We start from the raw sequence: 13,196 nt of genomic DNA on the forward strand, positions 1-13,196 counted from the left end.
TGCAAATCAATCAATGTGATACACCATATTAACAAATCGAAGAATAAAAACCATATGATCATCTCAGTAGATGCAGAAAAAGCTTTTGACAAAATTCCACAACCATTTATGATAAAAACTCTCCAGAAAGTGGACATAGAAGGAAAGTACGTCAACATAATAAAGGCCATATATGACAAACCGACAGCAAACATCATTCCCAATGATGAAAAACTGAAAGCATTTCCTCTAAGATCAGGAACAAGACAAGGATGTCCACTCTCACCAATATTATTCAACATAGTTTTGGAAGCCTTAGCCAAGGCAATCAGAGAAGAAAAAGAAGTAAAAGGAATACAAATTGGAAAAGAAGTAAAACTGTCACTGTTTGCCGATGACATGATACTATACATAGAGAATCCTAAAAATGTCACCAGAAAACTACTAGAGCTAATCAATGAATTTTGTAAAGTTGCAGGATACAAATTAATGCACAGCAATCTCTTGCATTCCTATACACTAATGATGAAAAATCTGAAAGAGAAATTAAGGAAACACTCCCATTTACCACTGCAACAAAAAGAATAAAATACCTAGGAATAAACCTACCTAGGGAGACAAAAGACCTGTATGCAGAAAACTACAAGACACTGATGAAAGAAATTAAAATGATACCAACAGTTGGAGAGATATACCATGTTCTTGGATTGGAAGAATCAATATTGTGAAAATGACTATACTACGCAAAGCAATCTACAGATTCAATGCAATCCCTATCAAATTACCAATGGCATTTTTCATGGAACTAGAACAAAAAATATGAAAATCTATATGGAGACACAAAAGACCCCAAATAGCCAAAGGAGTCTTGAGGGAAAAAAACGGAGTGGGAGGAATCAGACTCCCTGACTTCAGACTATACTACAAAGCTACAGTAATAAAGACAATGTGGTACTAGCACAAAAACAGAAACATAGATCAATGGAACAAGATTGAAAGCCCAGAGATAAACCCACACACCTATGGTCAACTAATCTATGACAAAAGAGTCAAGGGTATACAATGGAGAAAAGACATCTCTTCAATAAGTGGCACTAGGAAAACTGGACAGCTACATGTAAAAGAATAAAATTAGAATACTCCCTAATACCATCGACAAAAATAAACTCAAAATGGATTAGAGACCTAAATGTAAGACCGGGCACTATAAAACTCTTACAGAAAACATAGGAAGAGCACTCTTTGACATAAATCACAGCAAGATCTTTTTTGATCCACCTCCTAGAGTAATGGAAATAAAAACAAAAATAAACAAATGGGACCTAATGAAACTTACAAGCTTTTGCACAGCAAAGGAAACCATAAACAAGACGAAAAGACAACCCTTAGAATGGGAGAAAATATTTGCAAATGAATCAACGGACAAAGGATTAATATCCAAAATATATAAACATTTCATGCAGCTCAACATTAAAGAAACAAACAACCCAATCAAATATGGGGAAAAGACCTAAATACACATTTCTCCATAAGAAGACATACAGATGACCAAGAAGCACATGAAAAGCTGCTCAACATCACTAATTATTAGAGAAATGCAAATCAAAACTACAATGAGGTATCACCTCACACCAGTTAGAATGGGCATCATCAGAAAATCTACAAACAACAAATGCTGGAGAGGGTGTGGAGAAAAGGGAACCCTCTTGCACTGTTGGGGGGAATGTAAATTGATACAACCACTATGGAGAACAGTATGGAGGTTCCTTAAAAAACTAAACATAGAATTACCATATAACCCAGCAATACCACTACTGGGCATATGCCCAGAGAAAACCATAATTCAAAAAGACACACGCACCCCCATGTTCATTGCAGCACTGTTTACAATAGCCAGGTCATGGAAGCAACCTAAATGCCCATTGACAGATGAATAGATAAACGAGATGTGGTACATATATACAATGGAATATTACTCAGCCGTGAAGAGGAATGAAATTGGGTCATTTGTAGAGACATGGATGGATCTAGAGACTGTCACACAGAGTGAAGTAAGTCAGAAAGAGAAAAACAAATATCGTATATTAATGCATATATGTGGAACCTAGAAAAATGGTACAGATGAACTGGTTTGCAGGGCAGAAGTTGAGACACAGGTGTAGGGAACAAATGTATGGACACCAAGGGGGGAAAGCAGTTGGGAGTGGGGGTGGTGGTGTGATGAATTGGGAAATTGGGATTGACATGTATACACTGCTGTGTATAAAATGGATAACTAATAAAAACTGCTGTATCAAAAAATAAATAAAATTCAAAAAAAAGAAATGTCACATTCTAAAAATTTTTAAGTTCTTGAAATCATCAAAAATTGACTTTGAACTAAAGTACCAATTTTTTGGTTACAAAAAGTCTTGACATCAATTATCACAAGCTTTTAATTAATGTCTCAAACAAAGAATAACCATCAGCATATTAATTAACTGACATTTAAAAAATATTAGTATAGTATCAATTTTTAACATTTATTTTAATTGAAGCCACTGACTTCCATTGTATTAATTAGCATCTGTCATAAAATAATGTTTTACTGAATGATTTTCACACATTTGTGTTTTTCAAAGTATTATCACTGTCAATATTTTCAACACAGCTATATTTGTATATAATATACAATTTGTGTGTATAATGTATGTGTGTGTATATGTATGTATATATATGTAAATAAGTACTTTATGCAATAAAGTATCATTTAGTTAATAAAGCATTGGTCATCACAATATAAAGTTACAACAAAAATAAAGAAAAGAAGAGTTCTTAAGACAAAAGGAAAACGATACCACAAGGATCTGTAGATCTACACAAAGGAGTGAAGAGCAGTGGAAATGGGAACTACATAGTTAAACATACATCCAGTCTTTCTTATTATTTAAATCTCTTTAAGATAATTGACAGATTAGACAAGATAATGACAATGTTGTATGGGCTTTACATCATACGTGAAAAGCACAGAGGTCAGTAAGGAAAAAACTGACAAAACTATTGCACGTTTCTTATATGTTCAGTGGCATAATATTACTTACAGATAAACTGGAGACTAAAAAATGTATAGAAACACTAAAACAACAAAAACCAAGAGAAGATAAAATCAAATCATTTAAAATGTTTAATCTAAAAGAAGGCAGAAAAAGAGAAAAGAGAACGAAGAACAGATTGGGACAAATAGAAAACACTTAGCAGGAAGAAAGATTTGAACCTAATCATACTGATAGTCACTAAGTAAATGCAGAGATACATCATGATCATGAGTCCGAAACTGGATATGGTTAATGTTAATTCTCCCTAAACTGATCTCTACATTTAATACAATCCAAATAGAATTCCTAACAGGCTATTTTATAGAAATTGACAAAATTATTTAAAAATTAATATGGAAATGCAAAGAATCTAGAAGAGCCTAGATAATTTTGAAAAAGAAGGATTAACACTACCTGATTTCAAGAGTTATAAATCTACTCAAATCAGGACAGCATTGTATCAAGATAGAAAAACAGACCAATAGAACATGATATAGAGTCCAGAAACAGACCCACACATATATGGGAAATGGATTCTGATGAAGGTGCCAAGGCAACTCAGTGGAGAAAGAACAATCCCTTTAACAAGTGGCGTTATAACAGTTGGACATTCATATGCAAATAAGAAAGAAAAACAGAAAGGAAGGGAGGGAGGGACAGAGGGAGGAAGGAAGGAGGGAAGAAAAGAAAGAACTTTAATCCGTACCTCACACCATATACAAAACTAAAAATGAGTCATGAACTAAACATAAAGCATAAAACTATACAGATGATAGATAAACACATGTAAAGATGCTCAACTTTAATCATTAAGTAAATACAACTTAAAACCACAATGACATACCACTACACACCTAGAAGGATGACTAAAATCTGAAGAGATTGACCATACCAAGTATTTGCAAGGATGTGAAGGAACTGGAACGCAAGTATATTGGAAAACATTTTGGCAGCCTCTTAAAATGGTAAACAGTTAGATATTGAAATCATTAAGAATGATGACAATTGTATAGGATAGAGTGACAGACGTCTGCTTAAAGCACGCACACACACACACACACACACACACACACACACACACACACAAACTTTTAAGGACTGACATGAATAGCCCTGGGATTTGTAGATATGTTTAACAAAAGCACAGTGACTAATCTTCTAATATGATGACAAGAGCTTCAAAAATGAGGCTTTTTCAGGAAGTAAGGAAGGGCAAGCACCTGGAAGTGCCAATGAGGAGCAAGACATGCACTTAATCATCTCCAGATCCAAAGACAAGAGGACTGTGGAGAAAAAAGCTCTGCTGGAGAGGGCTTCCAGGGAAGAGTATCTTTGGAGACAGCCAGGGCTCCCTCAGAGCAGGAAGGTCAAGGGAAACTTAGGGAAGAAAGACAGAACATATAGAGAATTTTGATGATGACAGACTGTGAGTTCCAAGAAATGCTGACAGAATTGTTTATGAAGAGACGTTGTTTATCTGAGGACTATGAATAGATTTTATTTTGTAAACTGTGTACGAAGGCAGATGTTTATGTGTAGACTGTGCCTGTGGTTACGTTCCCATTCAATGAAGACATTTTCTAGAACACTTACCTAAAACATTAAAAGACTGCTTTGGCTATTCGGGGTCTTTTGTGTCTCCATACAAATTTTAAGATTTTTTGTTCTAGTTCTGTAAAAAATGCCATTGGTAATTTGATAGGGATTGCATGGAATCTGTAGATTGCTTTGGGTAGTATAGTCATTTCCACAATATTGATTCTTCCAAAGCTTTTTATTTTTTATTTTATTAAAGTATAGTTGATTTACAATGCTGTGTCACATTCTGGTGTACAGCAAGATGATTCAAATATATATGTATATATGAATATATTTCTTTTTCAAATTCTTACAGACATAGAAAACAAACTTATGGTTACCAAACAAAGGGGCGTTGGGATAAATTAGGAGTTTGGGACTAGCAGATACACATTACTGAAAAAGAAATAATAATCATCATCATGGTAGGAGGGAGACGCTCAGGACAGAAAACCCAATGGGAGAGGAGAGGGGCTCAGGCCAAGAGAGCTGAAGGAGGAGATGCTCTCAACACACTGCCCAGCAAAATGAAAGGAGAAATGTGCCAAGAGACCAGGATGAGGAGGCACTAATGCAGATGGCATTACTACCCGGCTGGGAGGCAGGGCACAGCAGAAGACAATACTTCCTAAGGTCAGTCTAGGGGGAGAAGCAGGACTCAGGTCAGCCCGCCTAGGGTGGAAAACGGCGGCAGCGAAGTGCGGTTCTTACCTGTGTGGCAGCTCAGGAGGATCCGGCCTGGTGTGGGGTCGTGGCTGTGAAGAACAGTGCCTGGCCGGGCCTGAGAATGGTGTCTGCTGCTGGGCCGAGACTCTGGAGTAAATGGCAGCAAAAGTTCAGACCTCTGAGTCCTGGAAGCTCTAGGAAGCAGATGACACGTTGGAGCATTCTGGGTCTGGGCAGCCTCTTCCTGGTGGGGATACTTCTTGGCACGTTTTCCCCCTGAACCACGGTCTGAGTTCGTCCGCTGACCGGGCCAGTGCATCTTGTGAGTCCCGTGGCGGCCTTGCTCCCGGGTGCACGGCATCGATTTTGGCCCTTCTGGGCCACCATCCTCTGAGGTCTGAGCGGGAACCCCGGCTGCCTACGGGGTCAGAGCCTCTTCATCTGCACACCGTTTACAGAGGGCAGGTCAGTGTCCCCAGGGATGATGAAAATGGAGGCTGCGGTGGAGGAAGCTCAGTGGTGCTGCCGAGAAGCTCAGTGGTGCCGGGTCACTGAAGACTGGCGGAATCTGGGCAACAGGACCAGGGGTGCCAGTCCTGCCGGTATCCAGAGCAACAGGGGTAACCTCGTTCTTAGGCCCACCGGCCGCCTCACTCTGCAAGAATTCAGACTGCTGCTGCTTCTCTCCTCCTCCCAGCCTGACTAGGTGGCCATGATGCCAGGTTCTAAGAAACAAGACACTTCGCTGCTAATGCCGGCTCAGGTGGAGCCCGCGTTAGCGGAGCGAGGAAGCTGGGCGGACTCCGGTCAAATCTTCGCTTCTGATTGGTGAGCCGGATGTCGCAAGACTCTTCTGTCTTCCCAGAGCGGTCCAAACCAGATCCTTCTGGCCGCAAACGGGAGAGTGTGCGCCACCGCTTTAGAATCTGTCCGGGACTGGTCAGGAATATGAATATCCTCAGTTTTTAAACATAGCCCCCAAAGTGTGTGACTGTGTGTAGGAGGGTCGAGCTCTTTCGAGTGACCCCAAATTAGCATGTCAGCATCATTCTGGTGGCTCCAACTCAAGAAATCACTTAAAAGAAATACCGCACTGGTCAGAAAAAGATAATCCCCTAGCTAGGTCGTCCTCATGGAATCTGGTCAGAACACCGGGTCTATGGATGACCCCACAGGAGACAGCCCTGGGACTCCTCCTGGCATCTGGATCACCCCCTGACGAAGTGGTATCGGTTTAAGAGTTGAAGCTTGGCCTTCTGAAAGGTGAGAAATGGGACGAGGGCCACGCTGTTCTTGAAATGTTCGGCACTGCCGCCTCTGTAGTTCCCAGGCACTAGTGGGAGTTTTAAAAATTTAGCTCAAGATGTTGAATATGGTTCTCCGTGCTACACAGTAGGACTTTTTTGTATATGTGTGTGTGTGAGAGTGTGTGTGTGCATGGAAGAGTGTATCTGGGGTTTTGGAAGTTTGGAAGACTGCTTCGGCCCACCTGGCCCACTGAGGCACAGGCAAGGATTGCCTGGGATTAAGAGTGATACTGCCCTTAAATATACATTTGTATAATTTCTCCAAAGAAGATATACAGAATGCCAACAAACACATGAAAGAATGCTCAACATCATTAATCATTAGAGAAATGCAAATCAAAACTACAATGAGATATCATCTCACACCAGTCAGAATGGCCATCATCAAAAAATCTAGAAACAATAAATGCTGGAGAGGGTGTGGAGAAAAGGGGACACTCTTGCACTGCTGGTGGGAATGTGAATTGGTTCAGCCACTGTGGAGAACAGTATGGAGGTTCCTTAAAAAACTACAGATAGAATTACCATATGACCCAGCAATCCCACTACTTGGCATATACCCTGAGAAAACCAAAATTCAAAAAGAGTCATGTACCAAAATGTTCATTGCAGCTCTATTTACAATAGCCAGGACATGGAAACAACCTAAGCGCCCATCATCGGATGAATGGATAAAGAAGATGTGGCACATATACACAATGGAATATTACTCAGCCTTAAAAAGAAATGAAATTGAGCTATTTGTAATGAGATGGATAGACCTAGAGTCTGTCATACAGAGTGAAGTAAGTCAGAAAGAAAAAGACAAATACCGTATGCTAACACATATATATGGAATTTAAGGGAAAAAAATGTCATGAAGAACCTAGGGGTAAGATAGGAATAAAGACGCAGACCTACTGGAGAACGGACTTGAGGGTATGGGGAGGGGGAGGGGTGAGTTTTGATAGGGCGAGAGAGAGTCATGGACATATACACACTAACAAACGTAGTAAGGTAGATAGCTGGGGGGAAGCAGCCGCAAGGCACAGGGATATTAGCTCGGTGCTTTGTGACAGCCTGGAAGGGTGGGATGGGGAGAGTGGGAGGGAGGGAGACGCAAGAGGGAAGATATATGGGAACATATGTATATGTATAGCTGATTCACTTTGTTATAAAGCAGAAACTAACACACCATTGTAAAGCAATTATACCCCAATAAAGATGTTTAAAAAAAATAAAAAATAAAAAAAAAATAAAAATTATACTGTCATATTAAAAAAAAATATATATACATTTGTATAGATTACATAGTAATCTAGTAATGAGTGTATGCTAATTTATTTGACCTTGTTTCATTCTTGGCCACAGATGTCTAGTTTCTGTTAATATAAATATGTTCTGATGCACAGACTTTAAGTTTAATATTTAGACATTTATTTTAGTTATTATCACAAAAAGGTTGCATGTTTAGTACCCAAAACAGAAAAGCAAATGTAAGAAAACTTGCACCTGAATTTCCACACACCCATAGGTAACTACTGGAAATATTTAAATATATGTTGGCAGAATGGCCATTCACATAAAAAACGAAAACAAAAAAACCCCAGATACACACACACACACATACACACACACACATATGTATATATAAACAAAAAAGGCCTACTCTGTAGCATGGGCAACCATATTCAACATCTCGAGCTAAATTTTTAAAGCTGGGTTTGCCATGTAGAAAAGGCAGAGTGAGGAGAGGGTATTCCAAAAGAAGGGATTGCTATGTCCAAAAGTAGTACAGAGTGATGAGGTACAATAATTGTAGTTCCGTATGGCTGGAATATGTAATGAATGGGGGGAGCAATGGACATGAGGCTCAAAAAGAAGATAGCAATCAATCATGAGGGGCTCTGCCTGCTGTGAGATTTGTTCATCTCTTGGTGACGGATGGACTTTGAAGGATTTTTTTTAAGCAGGGAAGGGGCAAAACTAGATTCATATTTTCGAAGATTGTTTTGGCAATCATCGTCATGGAGTTACTGACTGCTTGCTTTAAATACATTATTATGGTTAATCCTGAAAATCACAGTGTGAATGAAATATTATTATTTTCCACATTTCACAAATAAATGATTAGGGGACTTGTCTAAGGTTACTCATCTATTAAGTGAAAAAGCAGGGATTCAAACCAGAGCAGTTTGAACTAAGCTCCCTCACTTCTAACCACTACATTTCATTGCTTCTGAGTAAATTCTAGTGAAGTGTGGGTGATCAGGGATGGTCAAAGAGATTATTGAAATAAAATAGGTAAGAAAGTGGTTGATAAGAAACAAATCAATTCAAGAATTATTTAAGAGTAGAGTTTCCTAGTACCTGATTTTGAATTGGATCCACCAGCATTTGAAATATGTGGGAAGTACGTTGAGAAATATTTTATATTTTTAAGTAAAAAGTATTCTTAATGTGTTATGATATAACTTTTATGCAAGTCTTCTTGCTCATTCTCTGGGGCTACATTGTGATAACTCAGCTTCTTTGCTGTGTGGTTAGCTTAAGTATTACTGTACAATCAGTGCAGATCACTATGGCCAACTGTGTTATTTTGAATTTATATGAGCTTCTCTAATATGAGGCAATGTATAGACACACTATATCATTAAAATTTTTCTTTTCATAAATATTCATGGTTTTGTTCAGCTTTTATCTTTCTCATAAAATGTGTGTTCCTTTTGGGAAAGAAATATTTGGTGGCTTTAATAGGCTGGCTACCCTAAATCAAGTAGTTTGTTCAGCACTTTCTTGCGATCATTAGCAACACCTGCAATAGTTTGTTGTTTTGAAAGTTACATTTGCATTGTAGAAGTACTTTTTCTAGTTTTTTATAGTCAGTAGATGTAATTTTAAATTTATGTATGAAACACTAAATACCAAGAGTGTTTAAATATCTGGTGATCTGGTTTCCTTCTGATAATTCACTACAGCATGCCTTAAATAATTACATCTAGCTCTGGATAGCTTCCCCTCTGACTCAGTGAAAAAGGCAATGTCACATGACCAACCTAGACATTCCAGCCTACCTGTTATCCATTGCCTGACCAGTCTTAGCTTCTACCTCGTACCCTTACTCCTTTCTCTTGGTTACAATGACTGCCTTGCTTTTCCTCAAATAAGCCAAACACGCCAGGCCTTTGCAATTGCTATTCTCACTATCTGGGATGCTCTATCCTACAGTATGCATATGGCTGGCTCCCTCACTCCCTTCAAGCCTTTGCTTAAAATCTCTCCTGATGAGAAAGGCCCCCCAAACCACCCTATATGTAGTACTTCTTTCAAAATTCTCCTCCTTACCCTGTTTCATTTAGGTTCATTGCACTTATCCTCACCAGATATATTGTACTGATACATATGCAAATGATACATAGTGCAAATCCAGATGCCAGACTCGTGGGTGGTATAGTCTCTGCCCTGATTTCTAGGCCCTACTTACTTCCTCTTGTTTCTCTAGTGATACAGTTTTATAAAAGCTCTAACCATCATCAGTTCACATAGATGGTGAGCACCCCTGTTCTGAGCTTCAGCTCACGGCAGGGAGAACTCACTGAAGCTCCAAGTTTTAGGCTGTGCGTTCTGACATAGTCTCACCTTGTATGTGGCACTTTTAATTTTTATTACCAGAGCCAAAACTGTCAGCAGTCTTTACGTGTTTCCAGTTTTGGAACCAGCAAATCCCACCTACTGCTTTGTATTTCTTTTCCATTTATGATCTGGAAATTGTACATCTTGTCTTTGAGAGTGGTTTTAACTTTCCAGTTTCTTTTACTTTGTTTCAATTAAAATTCATATGGGAAATGGGTATGAATTTGTGAACTTAATTAACACTGCTCATTTTTTGATAAGTTGGAAATGGCAGAGATATTTAATTAAAATTTTTTATTCTGAATATCACAGCTGCTCTTATTTAGGAAAGTGGTTCTGTGGCACTTGGATGGGCAATGAAATAGAGTTTGGTATAATTCCTCCACAAAATAAAAATAGGACAGCCTAGTTACTTTTTGAAATACATAGTGTATTGTATATACCCTGTTCAATGCAATTATTTGTCTACTGAGGTTAATGGCATTCTATTTCATTTTATTTATTGGAGACCTGGGCTGAATATTTCATTCCCTCCCAAAGACTAGATGTTCTCAATGTAACATTCAGGGAGCAGGACCAAATATGCTTTGAGTATGCTTTGGAACCTTGTTATAAAAGATTAATGATCTTTCATTCAACAGATTTTTTTTTGGTTTTCCTTCAAATGTTCACGTGACCGATAGCTTATCCATGTGCATTGTACATTACAAATGAACTTGTCAAAAAAGGAATTATAGATGTCCGGGAACCAGAGATAACTTAACCTCAGGACCCATTTCCCATGCCCCACCCCTGGATAATGTGCAGAGTGTTCTTTCGTTAGGAAGAAAAGGTTTTCATTATTGTCAGACAATGATTATTGTCTTAAGTTAGTCCCAGGATTATAGAGATTTTTACATATTTTAAAGTTTACTTTGCTTTTTTGCTGGGAGTAATACCATTGCAATAAATGCAATGTGAGTGGTTGTCCTTAAGCTCCTAATGTGAGAGTAGCATGTTTGAGGACATGTTTGTAATGTAAAACTAAAGATCATGGATTGGATTGCTCTCCAAAGGGGGATGAAAAGTAGAATGGTTGCAAACACCCTCCACCCAGAGCAACTTTATTTTAGAACATTTCCTGTTTCTCTGAAGTTGACAGTTACCATTTTACATAGCATGTGAGCCATCTTTAAACAAAAATTCAAATTGTTAAACAGCTCTCATTATTGTACAGAATTTTTAGCAACAAAACCATGGGAAAAAAGTATTTCATGGGTATAAAATAGGAGAGGCAAGATTGACCAAAATTGAGATTGAGTTAAATTAGGAGATTTTCTCTTATTCAGTAAGCCCAAACTTTAGATGCTCATAAAAGAAGACGATGAGGACAGTCCAAACATGCTCATAGCTCCCCACATACACTGTTAATCAGGGGAGAGTTGTCACACCTGGAGACAGAGGAGTCAGGAAAAGGGAACCTGGGATTCCAGGCCTCCTAAACACAGTGGCTGCTCCACAGTTTCTGAAAAGAAGGGCTTAAAGCTGTTTTTGTATAACACTTTTTTCATTCAATATAGAAAAGCATCAGTTATCCATATTAAAGATTGTGGGGAGGGAGGCTGTTGGAGATTACAGGTCCCTCACTTTCTTCCCCCATCTAATGCCACCAAGTGCTACTAGCTGTAAACACAACCGAGCCTGAAAAAAAAGAGTCTGTATACTTTGTGTCCCATAAGCTGTCCTTCAGTCTCACTCACTGAGTGTTAAGAAAATGCAAAAAGCCTGTATTGACAAGTTAAACGTTTCAGCCAGTCTATGAAACAAGGCAAGAGAAAGATGTCCGAACTTGGGGCATCTGAAATATGATCTTGGGAAGATTAAAACAGTAGGTCAGGGGCTTCCCTGGTGGCGCAGTGGTTGAGAGTCCGCCTGCCGATGCAGGGGACACAGGTTCGTGCCCCGGTCTGGGAAGATACCACATGCCGCGGAGCGGCTGGGCCCGTGAGCCATGGCCGCTGAGCCTGCGCGTCCGGAGCCTGTGCTCCGCAATGGGAGAGGCCACAACAGTGAGAGGCCCGCGTACTGCAAAAAAAAAAAAAAAAACAGTAGGTCAAGCCACAGGCTGTGTGGGTCACCACCAGTGCAAATGAGCAGATGTAGGGTGTCCTAGTCCTAAATTGCTATAATAGGTAAGGTTGAAGTAAAAAGCAATAAGCCAGTTTTATAAGTATTCAGATGCACCAAACACAACCAAAAATGTGAGAGAAATATCTAATAGACTTTTTTTGGAGGTAAGAATGGGATTATATTGTTTAAATTGGGACCAGATGAAAATCAAAGTGTTCTCCTGCCTAAATGGGAAAGGTTTCAAAATAAATTTGGTAACTCAAAAATAAAGATTTTTACATTAGACATGAGATAACTCTGAGATAACCAATGAACTAACTTTCTAATAAATATAGATGTAAAAAAATTATCAGTATTCTTGACTGCTTGCATGAAATTTTTGTTTGTCTTAAATAATTTTGAAATGGTTCTTTATTCATAAACTTGATGCAAGTTTACAAAATTTACTGTAATCTGCAATGAAAAATAAGGTCCCCCCAAAAAACTCAGAAAACAAAGCATGGGGGGGCTTGGGGTGGGGGTGTGATGAATTGGGAGATTGGGATTGACATGTATACACTAATATGTATAAAATAGATAACTAATAAGAACCTGCTGTACAAAAAATAAAATAAAGTAAAATTCAAAACATAAAAATTAGAATTACCATCTGATCCAGCAAAATTCCGCTTCTGGTTATATACCCAAAACAATTGAAAGCAAGGTCTAAAAGAGATACATGTTCCCTCATATCCATAGTGAAACGGGAGGGAAGGGGGCAGGGCACAACCTAAAAAAAAAACAAAACCACAAAAACCCAAAGCATGCCAAATGTGCAGCTACAAAAAGTATCCACAAAAAGCTCACAGTTGCCTGTCATTCATAAATAATT

This window comes from Phocoena sinus, chromosome 18 (genome assembly GCF_008692025.1).
Source record: "Phocoena sinus isolate mPhoSin1 chromosome 18, mPhoSin1.pri, whole genome shotgun sequence".
NCBI lineage: Eukaryota > Metazoa > Chordata > Mammalia > Artiodactyla > Phocoenidae > Phocoena > Phocoena sinus.